Source organism: Cherax quadricarinatus, chromosome 90 (genome assembly GCF_038502225.1).
Source record: "Cherax quadricarinatus isolate ZL_2023a chromosome 90, ASM3850222v1, whole genome shotgun sequence".
Lineage (NCBI taxonomy): Eukaryota > Metazoa > Arthropoda > Malacostraca > Decapoda > Parastacidae > Cherax > Cherax quadricarinatus.
The window spans coordinates 14859392-14872350 of NC_091381.1; positions in this window are offsets into that span (position 1 = coordinate 14859392).

The window sequence follows — 12959 nt, forward strand, 5'->3', positions numbered from 1 at the left end:
CTTCTACACCGGAGGGAGCAGGTGATGATCGACGACGTGAAGGAGGGCGTGGTCGTCTATGGAGCGAGATAGTGGATGAGGCGCATAAGGCTGGGGGGAGAGGGTGAGGCCCTTGACCAGTTACCTGGCCCAGAGACACTTCCAGTGGATGGGCTTGAGTAAAAAGTACAGGAGGAAGTGTTGGAAATTGAGGAGGAATTAGCCGAGGTTCTGAAGTCCTTGTCACCGCCTGAGGAGGTGGCTGTTCCTGGAAAGGTGGTAGAAGACGAGATGAAGGCTGTGGTGCATCAACAACAGAACTATTCGGACGACGGGAGTGACAGCGTGACTGAGGTGTCACCGAGATCATTGCCACTGTGTACAGTGGAGGTTGAGGTACATTGTGAGGCATCCCCAGACCAAGCCATGGAGGATGCGCCTGTCACAAGAAAGAGAGCCACTGCATCGGATTCAGATGATGTCCTAACGCCAGCGCAGCAGACTGGGAAGCAAATATTGGCAGAAGGTGAAGGTAGTGGCGGCCATGACAGGAGGCACCGAAAGAAGGGGGGGAGGAGAGAGGGAAGTGTGCAGGTGACAAGTGGTCCCACACGTTCTGGTGCCCATAGGAAGAGTGAAGAGAGGAAGCAGGGGTGGAAACTTTAATAGGCCTCCGGTGTATGACAGTAAACGTTAATGGTTTGTGTAATAGTGTAAAGAGAAATTGGTTTAGAATGTTTCTGAATAAATTTAGAGTGGATGTTGTGTTCCTTCAGGAGCATAATTTTAAGGAGGGTAGGGTGTTGGAGATGGAGGGGTTTCGAGTGGTAACCCTGCCATCTGCCCGTTTGAAAGGAGGGGTGGGTATATTAATCAGGGAGGCAAGCCCGTTTGTTTTGCAGAGAAGTGAGGGGGGGGAGGGGGAAGGGTGTTGCGCGTAGATGGTTTGTGGATGGGAAAATGTGTGGCCTTTATTAGCGTATATGCGTCTGCAGAGAATAACGTACAGGTGAAGCAGGAGTTTGTGTGTGAGGACCTTGTGTTTTTTTCCATGCATTACCGGAGGTGGCAATAGTAGGAGGTGATTGGAACTGCGTCATTAGGAGGGCTGATGTGGAACCGAAAGGGGCAGGTTATGTGTCGGTGACCGTACGAGATTTATTGAGGGATATTAGGTTAAGGGACGCATTCGAGGGGGGTGGGCGTGGGAGACAGAGCATACATTTTTTAGGAGAGGGTATGCAGCGAGGTTAGATAGAGTGTATCTTTCTCACGGGGTTGTAGTGAGATCTTTCAAAACTGTTGAAGTAGCATGGTCGGGTCATAGAGCAGTGTTGGTGGAGGTTGGGTGGGAGGAGCTTGCGGAAATATACAGGAGTTACTGGAAATTAAATACAAGTGCATTGAGTGATGAGGAGGGGTTAGTGGGATTTTCTGTCCTATGGAAGGAGCTTAGCGAGGAGGCACAGGGAGTGGTAGATGTCGTACAATGGTGGGATTGTGTAGCCAAGGAAAGGATTAGGAAATATTATGTGGGGGTGGGCAAACGTATAAGTGATTTAAAATATGGCCTTTCAAATTATTTAGAGGACAGTTTAAGGGGCTGTTATGGGAAGGGGGCTGTGGGGGGCAACTATCCGATGGATGAAATTGTCGAGGTCAAGGGGAAACTGAGGGAGTTACAAAATGAGAGGTTTCAAGCAGTAAGGGTGCAGGCAGGGGTAGAGGAGGTGCTTTGGGGAGACAAGCCATCGGCGTGTGTGTTGCGACGTCAAAAAAAAAAGACAGCAGGTTACAGCTATTCCGAGGTTAGAGGTACATGAGATGGCGGGGGGTTATAGAATGGGTCAGGAGATACTAACTACGAAAGGAATGTGTGCGTATGTGGATAAATGGTATGAAGGGTATTGGACAAGTGGGAAGGTGGAGAATGTGGATTTAGAGAAGGTGTGTGAGTATGTGACGTGTAATTTAGGGAATAGTGATAGAAAGGCTTTAGGGGGGGGTAATAACGGAAGAGGAAATAGAGTTGGCTTTAAGGGGAATGAGGAAGGGCAAAGCACCGGGAATAGACGGTCTCCCGGCTGAATTTTACCTCCAACATTGGGAGGTAATAAGGGGATTCATGGGTAGGTTATTTAATCAGATGAAGGAGAAGGGTGTGATGGGGGACAAGCAAGCAACAGCAGTTGTAGTGTTGGTCCAGAAGGGTAAGGGGCAGCACACCCTCAAGGAGTACCATGCCATATCTCTGTTATGTGCTGATTATAAGTTGTTCGCTAAAGTCTTGGGTAATCGGTTTAAATGTGTGGTAGGGAGAGTGGTTTCGAAAACGCAGTATGGTTTGCCTGGAAGGTCGATGATTGAGGGTCATGGAATACTGAGAAGTTTTGTGGAGTCAAACGGAGGGGGGGGAGGGCGGCGTTGTTGGCCTTAGACTGGCAGGGGGCCTATGACAGGGTGGAAAGGGGAGCATTGGAAGCTATACTTAGGAGGCAGGGTTATGGGGAAGAAATAGTTAATTGGGTAACCACATTGTACAATGGAGCTAAGATGAGGGTACAGATTAATGGATGCTTGGGGGAGGAGATTGTAATGGGTAGGGGACTTAGGCAGGGGTATCCCATGTCACAAATGTTGTTTGCGTACATTCAGGACCCCTTCTATAGAATGGTTGAACGTTGTGTATGTGACACGAGTGGAGGTGTGGGGGAGGTCGGGAAAGTGTGGCCTGGAATAATAGGATATGTAGACGATACAACAGTCCTGGTTCGAGAGGGGATGGCGTTGGGTGTTTTGGATGATGTTGCGAAACAGTTCGGAAATGCAACAGGGATGCAGGTAAATAGAGAGAAGTCAATGATCATGGGGTTGGGTGATTGGGTTGAGGGGGGTGGGAGATGTAACGTTGTGAGGAGACAAACGGTGTCTTTAAAAATTTGTGGTATCACCTATAAGGATGACTTGGATGCTGCTCGAGAGGAAAACTCGAATAGATTAATGGAAAGAATTCAGGGGCGTCTGGGTGCATTGCGACCTCATCATCTGACTCTCGCACAACGAGTGATTGTTATAAATGTATTATTGTATAGTAAGGTTTGTCACGTAGCAGCCGTGTTCCCATTAACAGGGACGGCGATTGTGGAAATTCTGAGACGAGTGTTTAACTTTTTGTGGGGTTCAAGGTGCGATTGGCTGAGGAGAGAGGTTGTAATGTTACCTGTGCGCCAGGGTGGGTTGGGGTTGATGGATCTGAGAAGGAGGATTAAATGTGTGTTTCTTAAATGGGAGGTTTTGCGCGAAGGTGTGCGTGGAGGGCAGCTGGGAAAAGTACATGATAGGTTGGGTAAGTTGTATGGTGGTGTGGAGTTGAGGGAATGTGAAACTGTTTTGAGGGCTTTGATGTTGGTTAGAGAACCCAGGAAAATTCGAGTAGGGGTTTTGTGTAGGCTGCTTGCAGAAAGGATTGTTGTACCAGTTGAGGGATTGTTCCCCATGTACGCATGGAAGAGTATTTGGTATAGGTTTTGCAAGTTGAAGTTAAAGCCTAGGGTAAGGGAGGTAACGTATCGTTTTCTGCATGGCATACTACCGTCGGGGGAGGTACTAAGAACCAGAGGGGTAATTGTGGGCGGAAGGTGTGGAATCTGTGGGGAGGATGAGACGGCGTTCCATGCAGTATACTTTTGTGGGGGACTGGAGGGTGTTAGGTATTGGTTAAGTAGGGTTGTACAGGGGGTGGGGGGCCGAGGGGTGTCGGTTCTGCGTGCACTAAGCCTAGATGTGGGAGGGTTCGATGAGAGTGTTATAAGAGCTTTGGATTATATAATAGTGTATTATATATAATATATATATATATATATATATATATATATATATATATATATATATATATATATATATATATATATATATATATATATATATATATATATATATATATATATATATATATATATATATATATCGTGGGTGATGAGGGGGAGGGGGGATTGTGAAGCGCGGAGGCGGGCACTAGCGGTAACGGTTTATCGTACGATGTGTCGTAATAGAGAACTGTATGGGAGGAGGTATGAGAAGGATTTTTCGGAAGGGTATAGAATGTTAACGTTAGGGTTTCTCATGAATCTACGACTTGGGCTGAGTGAGTAAGGGGGGGGGGGATTACATACGAGAAGGGGGAATTCAGGGGGACACAGTGGGATCGCCTCCTGGGGAGGGGTGAGAGTGAGGTGTATGTGGGTATAGAAGGTGTAGATGTGTATCATAAGTGTATGTAGCATGCAAGTGGGCACAGAAAGCAAAGGTGATATCAAGTAATTACGTAGTAACGAATGAAGAATTCTGTGTTTGATGTGTCAGGGTCGTCATGACCTTCTTCATGTATTAAGTGTGAATGGTGTCAAGATTATAGGTGTAAGACCTTGAAAAGCTTTTGGGCTTCTGTAGAGTGTGCGTTTGTAGCCTTTATTGGGCATATTTCATGTGCGATAATCGTATCGCAATGAGAGATTATTTAAATTATGTTGTTTGTGTTTAGTGTTGGGGTTTTTAGCGAGTGTACTGACTTTATTTTAGCATTATATAATGTGCTCATCCAGTTGATGAGAGATGGAACGCTAATGACTTCCATAAATTTGTAATGCCTCGTTAAAAATTTGTAATGGGAGAGTATGGTTTAGTCTTTTACTTTATATAATGTGTTCAGGCGGTGGAAGAGGCTGTATTAATATTTAGTAATATTTATTAATATTTATTAAGTATAAGTGTGAGGCTTAGGATTTTCATTTTTTTTCAATGCTTAAAGTGGGATTGTAGTGAGGCACGTATGTATGTGTTTAGGTAATTCTTATTGTATAGGGGTTAATTTTGGGAAGTGCATGTATTTTATTTATTTTTAACTGAGATTGTGATGTAGGTCATTCCTCTGATTATCTACTGTGAAGGTTGTGAACCTTTGTCATATGTCAGTCATAGTATGATAACTATACAAATCTGAAAGGTTTATATAGTTTATATTTTATATAGTTTATATAGTTATATAGTTTATATTATAGTAGTATGTTATATGGAAAAAATTTTGAGTGTATATGGGTAACCTCTTTATGTCAATGACAATGTGTTGTTAAAACTTGTTAGTGTATGTTCTGTAGGATTGAGGATCCTACTGTACCCATTTTATATTATTTTATTTAATATTAAGATGTAAAGTTTTTAAATAAAATATAAATAAAAAAAATAGGCACAATGAGGTGGATATTGAAAAGCCAGTGGCACTAATTGACAAGGACAGTAATAGGTTTAGCAGAATAACAGAAAGAAGCAGGAAGGGTAAAGAGAAATCAGGGTCCTTAAATATATATTACACAAATACTCGTAGTGCTAGGAACAAGATGGACGAGTTGAGACTAGTTGCTAGTGCAGGTAACATTGATGTATTTGCCTTAACTGAGACGTGGTTCAATATGAAAAATCGAGACATGCCTGCGGAGTGTCACATTCAGGGTTTTAAATTGTTCCAAGTAGATAGAAGTATCGGGAAGGGGGGTGGGGTGGCATTGTATGTCCGAGATCGCTTGAACTGTTGCATAAAAACAGGTATTAAGTCTGAAGTAACACATACAGAGTCAGTTTGGATAGAATTTTCAGGGGGGCATGAAAAATTCATTTTATGTGTTATATACCGTCCCCCAAATTTAGATAGGGACCAAGGGAGACTACTATGGGAGGAAATTGTTAAGGCCACAAGACACGATAATGTAGTAATTCTAGGAGACTTTAACTTTTGTCATATTGATTGGAATTTCTTGACCGGGAATTTAGAATCATACGACTTCTTAGAAGTAGTTCAGGATTGTTTTTTGAAGCAGTTTGTGACAGAGCTTACAAGGGGTAATAATCTGCTTGACTTAGTTCTGGCAAACAATGAATCCCTTGTTAATAATTTAGAAATTTTAGAAGAACTCGGTGCTAGCGAACACATATCAATTACATTTGGCATTGAATGGAAGTATGGTAGTAGGGATAACTCAGTAACAGTCCCAGATTTTCGCTTAGCAGATTACGATGGGCTTAGAGAACACTTATCATCTGTTGACTGGGGTAACGAAGAGAGCTATCAATATGACAGTTTTCTGAACACTATACATGCTGCTCAAAGAAAGTTTATCCAGTATAAAGAAATTAGATCAAATAGAAATGACCCAAAATGGATGAATAATAGGCTGAAATATCTACTAGGGCATAAGAAAGGAATTTATAAGCGTATCAAAAGAGGTGAGGGTCATCTTATGAATCAGTATATTGACATTAAGAGGGACATTAAAAAGGGGATAAGAAAAGCTAAAAGGGACTATGAAGTTAAAGTTGCTAGGGATTCTAAAACTAACCCAAAAAGTTTTTTCCAGGTATATAGAACAAAAGTCAGAGATAAGACAGGTCCCCTTAAAAATAACTATGGGCATCTTACTGACAAAGAGAATGAAATGTGCTCGATTTTAAATAATTATTTTCTCTCGGTTTTTACACAGGAAGACATTAATAATATTCCGGAAATTAATTTTTATAGTGGGAACGAAGAAGATAAATTATGTAACATCACAGTCACTAGTGAGATGGTTGTGAAGCAGATAGACAGACTGAAGCAAAATAAGTCGCCGGGTCCTGATGAGGTATTTTCAAGGGTTCTTAAGGATTGCAAAATGGAACTCTGTGAACCATTAACTAACATTTTTAATTTATCTCTTCAAACAGGTGTAGTGTCTGATATGTGGAAGATGGCTAATGTAATTCCTATTTTTAAAACAGGGGACAAGTCGTTACCGTCAAATTACCGCCCAATAAGCCTGACCTCAATTGTAGGCAAATTACTAGAGTCAATTATAGCTCAGATTATAAGAAGCCATCTCGGTAAGCATAGCTTGATTAATGATACTCAGCATGGATTCACAAGAGGCCGGTCTTGTCTAACTAATTTATTAACTTTCTTCAGTAAAGGTTTTGAGGCTGTTGACCACGATAAAGAATTTGTTATTATTTACTTAGATTTTAGTAAGGCATTTGATAGAGTTCCGCACAAAAGACTGTTAAAGAAAGTAGCAGCTCATGGCATTGGGGGAAAAGTGCTCTCGTGGATCGAATCATGGCTCACAGACAGGAAGCAGAGAGTGTCCATAAATGGGGTTAAATCCGAGTGGGGATCGGTAACAAGCGGCCCGTTGTTGTTTATAATGTATATCAATGATCTTTATGAAGGAATTAGTAGTGATATGAGCAAATTCGCCGATGACACAAAGATAGGTAGGATAATTAATTCAAACGTAGATGTTAGGGAACTTCAGGAGGATTTAGACAAACTCTACTCTTGGTCAGAAAAGTGGCAGATGCAGTTCAATGTAGATAAATGCAAGGTTCTGAAGCTCGGGAGTGTCCATAACCCTAGCACTTATAAGTTAAATGATGTAGAACTTAGCCATACAGATTGCGAAAAGGACTTGGGGGTTATGGTAAGCAGCATCCTTAAACCAAGACAGCAATGCCTAAGCGTACGTAATAAGGCAAATAGATTACTGGGATTTATATCAAGAAGTGCAAGCAACAGAAGTCCAGAGGTCATACTGCAGCTTTATACATCATTAGTAAGGCCTCACCTAGATTTCCTGTCAAATTGCTCCATTCAAACTGTCTATAGTTGAAATGTCCCATTATCACAACAGTTTCGTATGTAGAGGCCATACGAATTTCATCCCATAGAAGTTTACTGCACTCACTATCAAGATTTGGGGCCCTGTAAATCACACTCAAAATTTGTTTTTCACTGCCCTTGAGAATCTGTAACCAAACAGATTCAGTGGCTGATGCTTCTAATTTTTTATCTTGTCTAGCACAACAATTTAAATTGTCTCTGATTTCATCGCTACTCCACCACCCTTCCTGTTGACCCTGTCAGTTTGGAATAATTTATAGCCCTGTATGTGGCATTCAGAAGGCTTCTCTCTGTCTTTCAGATTGAGCCAGGTCTCTGTTATAGCAATGATTTCTGTGTTTCCTGCACTTGCAATTAATCTTAGCTCATCTATCTTATATCTTAAACTGCTGCTATTAGTATAGTAGACCTTAAGGGAGCTAGTCCTATGCTGCCCTCTGCTGTCTCCCTTTGTTTGCTGACCTGATCTATTGTCTTCATATATAACTTCATGATGAATGTCTTTTACACATTTACTGCTTTCAACCCTAGTGTTGTAGCCTGACTGTTTCCCACACACACCCATACCTCCATCTTTTATCAGTTTAAAATCCTAGGCATTTCAGCAATGGCCCTCTCGATTGAGTTTGCAAGAGCACCACCCCTGCCCCAGAAAGATGTACCCCATCCCTTGCATACATATCATGTTTGCCATAAAAGTTGATGGTTGATATCTGTAAGTTTCCCAGCCGCGTGTGGATGGGCTGCTTTGAGAATATGTGTGAGTGTCCTGGTACCTATTGCTTTAATTGCTTCCAAGATATTATCTGATGAGATGAGATCTTTTGGGGTGGGTTCAGGTGACTGAAGTGGCTGTGCGTCATCGCTTTCTAAAGAAGGACATCCCCAACCAGGGCAGCTACAGTGTTTGCAGAGGAAACGATTCGAGTTGAGACAACGAAACAGTAAACACGACCAACACTTGCCTCTCTGAGTATTGCCAGTCGTGCAATTTCCTTTGGTGCTCACTTCCTCCTGATTGGGATCCATTTGGCTAGCTAGACCGTAGGAGTGGAGTGCGATATGCTGGGTGGGTACGGTACGTGGAAGGTAGTGAACTCGACCATGGTGGCGTGGTGAGGTTTGATGGGCTGGGGAGGATTTGGGAGGGGAAAGCTGCCTTTGGTACCTATTGGTGCCGCTGGGAGTTAGGTGGGGAGGTGCAGGTAGTTGGGTGGGGGAGGTGCAGGATGTTGGGTGGGGGTAGCGTAGGGAGAGGGGTGAGGGGAGTACAATACATATGTACTTGCATACACACACACACACACATATATATATATATATATATATATATATATATATATATATATATATATATATATATATATATATATATATATATATATATATATATATATATGCAATAAGATCACAGTAAACAGGTGATTTCAGAATATGCAAAACAACCACTCTGAAAGAATAGAGAAATTCCAAGCGCTTTCGTGACTACTCACATTATCAAGGAACTATGAAAGTAAAGCATCCAAGGAAGCTATATAAGGGGTCTGGCCGGCACCTCACTATCAGATCCCACAACGGTTTAAACACCTGACGCGCGCCGACCCAACTTGGATAGGTCCTTGGCACAACTCACCCCACAAACTATTCTACCCAAGAAATAAGAAATTTTAAAGATTATTTGTCCAGTGTATTATTAAATTCTTCCCAAATTCTATTAATTATAAATGGATCTAATTTATATAAACCAAAGGAAATATTCATATTATTGTCAAAACTGCTTTTTATGAAACAAGATTCAATTATATTCCTGTCGACCATGGACTTGCTTGATACTACTTTCTCAACTTTTTGAAAATCAATTGGATGGTTAAAATCTCTTACATGAATAAATAGAGCATTGGAATCTTGTCCAGTTCTAATGCTATATTTATGTTGTTTTAATCTTAGTTCGAGATTTTTACCAGTTTGACCGTAATAAACTTTATCGCAAATTTTACAAGGAATCTTATAGACACATCCATCAGCATTTTGGGGGGAATTCTTTATCAAAAGTTTTTTTACTGTATCAAGATTTTTGAATACAACTTTAATATTAAAAGTCTTAAGAAGAGAAGGCATATCAACCAAGTTTTCATGGTAAGGGAGAACCAACATATTTTTAGTTGAATAAGGCTGGTTGTCCCTTTTTGGATTGTAAAAAGTATTTCTAGCAACTTTAAAAGATTTATCAATTACATTTCTTGGGTATTTTAAATCATTACCTATTTCATAAATTTTGAATATTTCCTCATCTATGAACTCAGGACTACAAATTCGTAAAGCTCTCAAAAACATTGATGAGAAAACAGACAGTTTGACTCTATCTTGATGCGAGGAATAATAGTGGACATAGGAACAGTTATTTGTAGGTTTTCTGTAAATTTTAAATTTGAATTCATTATTACCCTTAATAATTAAAACATCTAGAAAACGTAATGAGTTATTTTCTTCAAACTCAACAGTAAAGTTTATAGAATGGGCTAAGCTATTTAATTTTCCTAGGAAATGGTGTATATCTACATTTTTGGGCATAAGACACAAAATATCATCAACATATCTGAACCATTTAGCTCTATTAGGGAGGATTGTGTTAAGTAACCTTGTTTCAAAAAATTCCATGTATAGGTTACTAAGAACAGGTGAAAGAGGATTTCCCATTGCCATACCAAACTTCTGAGTGTAAAACTTATCATTAAATACAAATTTTGCATCAACAATGCAAAGTTTAATAAGTTTAATGATAGTAGAAACTGGCAATGGTAAATCATAGTTAACGAGTTCTTCAGATAAGAAACTTAATAAATCATCAACAGGAACTTTCGTAAACAAGGAAGTAACATCAAAACTAACCATGTTAAAATCATTTAAGTCAGTCAAGGAGCTTAATTTATCAACCAAGTCTATGTTGTTTTTAACATTAAAGTTAGAAATTTTGCCAACAATAGGGCTCAAAATATCAACAAGCCATTTGGATAATTTATATGAAACTGACCCTATGGAGCTAATAATTGGTCTGACTGGATTCCCTGGTTTGTGTGTTTTTATTAGTCCATACATGTAAGGCAAAGATGGATTAGTGGAAGTAAATTGTTTGACTAATTCATCTTTGCCTTTCAGTAGAAGTTTTATTTTATTGTCTATTTATTCATGTAAGAGATTTTAACCATCCAATTGATTTTCAAAAAGTTGAGAAAGTAGTATCAAGCAAGTCCATGGTCGACAGGAATATAATTGAATCTTGTTTCATAAAAAGCAGTTTTGAAAATAATATGAATATTTCCTTTGGTTTATATAAATTAGATCCATTTATAATTAATAGAATTTGGGAAGAATTTAATAATACACTGGACAAATGATCTTTAAAATTTCTTATTTCTTGGGTAGAATAGTTTGTGGGGTGAGTTGTGCCAAGGACCTGTCCAATTTGGGTCGGCGCGCGTCAGGTGTTTAAACCGTTGTGGGATCTGATAGTGAGGTGCCGGCCAGACCCCTTATATAGCTTCCTTGGATGCTTTACTTTCATAGTTCCTTGATAATGTGAGTAGTCACGAAAGCGCTTGGAATTTCTCTATTCTTTCAGAGTGGTTGTTTTGCATATTCTGAAATCACCTGTTTACTGTGATCTTATTGCATTAATGGATACCACACGACTCTTCAGAATGTTCTCGATAAACTTTCCTAATCATATATCTTTTTTTTCACAGTTTTCTTCTGCACTGATCAAGTCCCACAAGTTAAAAATTCGACTTAATTTCGTAAAAAATTGTTTAAATGAACAAGTTCTGCCCAAGTCTCTTTTACCCAATAGACTCCTTGACATGAGAGATCGTCCTTTTGTTGATTTTATGAGAATTATTCTTCAGAAACATATTGAAATAACTAAAATACAGGAGAAGGAAGCTTTCAAAATATTGAGAAACAAAAAATACTCTTTTAATCAGGCCATTCCATCAGAATGGAAACACAGTATGTTGGATCATTGCTATAATAAACTCAGAAGAATTTGTAATGAACTCAAGAGCAAACTACAAAGAAAATTAGACATTTTAATTGAAAATAGTGATTGGACAAAGCATGCTAATAACAATTTTGTAATTAACTTATCAGATGAAATTTTAGACAAACATACAACTGCTGCTCTAGGTTTTGGCTTAAGTTTTGCAACTTCAAAAAAACTTAATAATGTTGAAATTGCAAAAGCCTTTTGTAACTTTGAAAAAAATTTTCTGATTTATCCTCTGATGAAATTAATATTAGTAAAGGAATGGTATATAGCTCTATGTTAAAACCAAACATTCCCAATTGCCCTCAAAGATTCTTTAAGTCTTATGATACACTTAATAACAATAAAAATTTGCGCCTTACTAAAGCAGACAAAATAAATGCAATAGTAATTATGAAAGAAAATGATTACCAAGAAAAAATGAATAATCTCTTAGATGATACTGAAACCTATTCTAAACTTAGGAAAAATCCCCTAGAAACCGTTAACAGCAATTTCAATAAAACAATAAAACTTCTACTGAAAGGCAAAGATGAATTAGTCAAACAATTTACTTCCACTAATCCATCTTTGCCTTACATGTATGGACTAATAAAAACACACAAACCAGGGAATCCAGTCAGACCAATTATTAGCTCCATAGGGTCAGTTTCATATAAATTATCCAAATGGCTTGTTGATATTTTGAGCCCTATTGTTGGCAAAATTTCTAACTTTAATGTTAAAAACAACATAGACTTGGTTGATAAATTAAGCTCCTTGACTGACTTAAATGATTTTAACATGGTTAGTTTTGATGTTACTTCCTTGTTTACGAAAGTTCCTGTTGATGATTTATTAAGTTTCTTATCTGAAGAACTCGTTAACTATGATTTACCATTGCCAGTTTCTACTATCATTAAACTTATTAAACTTTGCATTGTTGATGCAAAATTTGTATTTAATGATAAGTTTTACACTCAGAAGTTTGGTATGGCAATGGGAAATCCTCTTTCACCTGTTCTTAGTAACCTATACATGGAATTTTTTGAAACAAGGTTACTTAACACAATCCTCCCTAATAGAGCTAAATGGTTCAGATATGTTGATGATATTTTGTGTCTTATGCCCAAAAATGTAGATATACACCATTTCCTAGGAAAATTAAATAGCTTAGCCCATTCTATAAACTTTACTGTTGAGTTTGAAGAAAATAACTCATTGCCTTTTCTAGATGTTTTAATTATTAAGGGT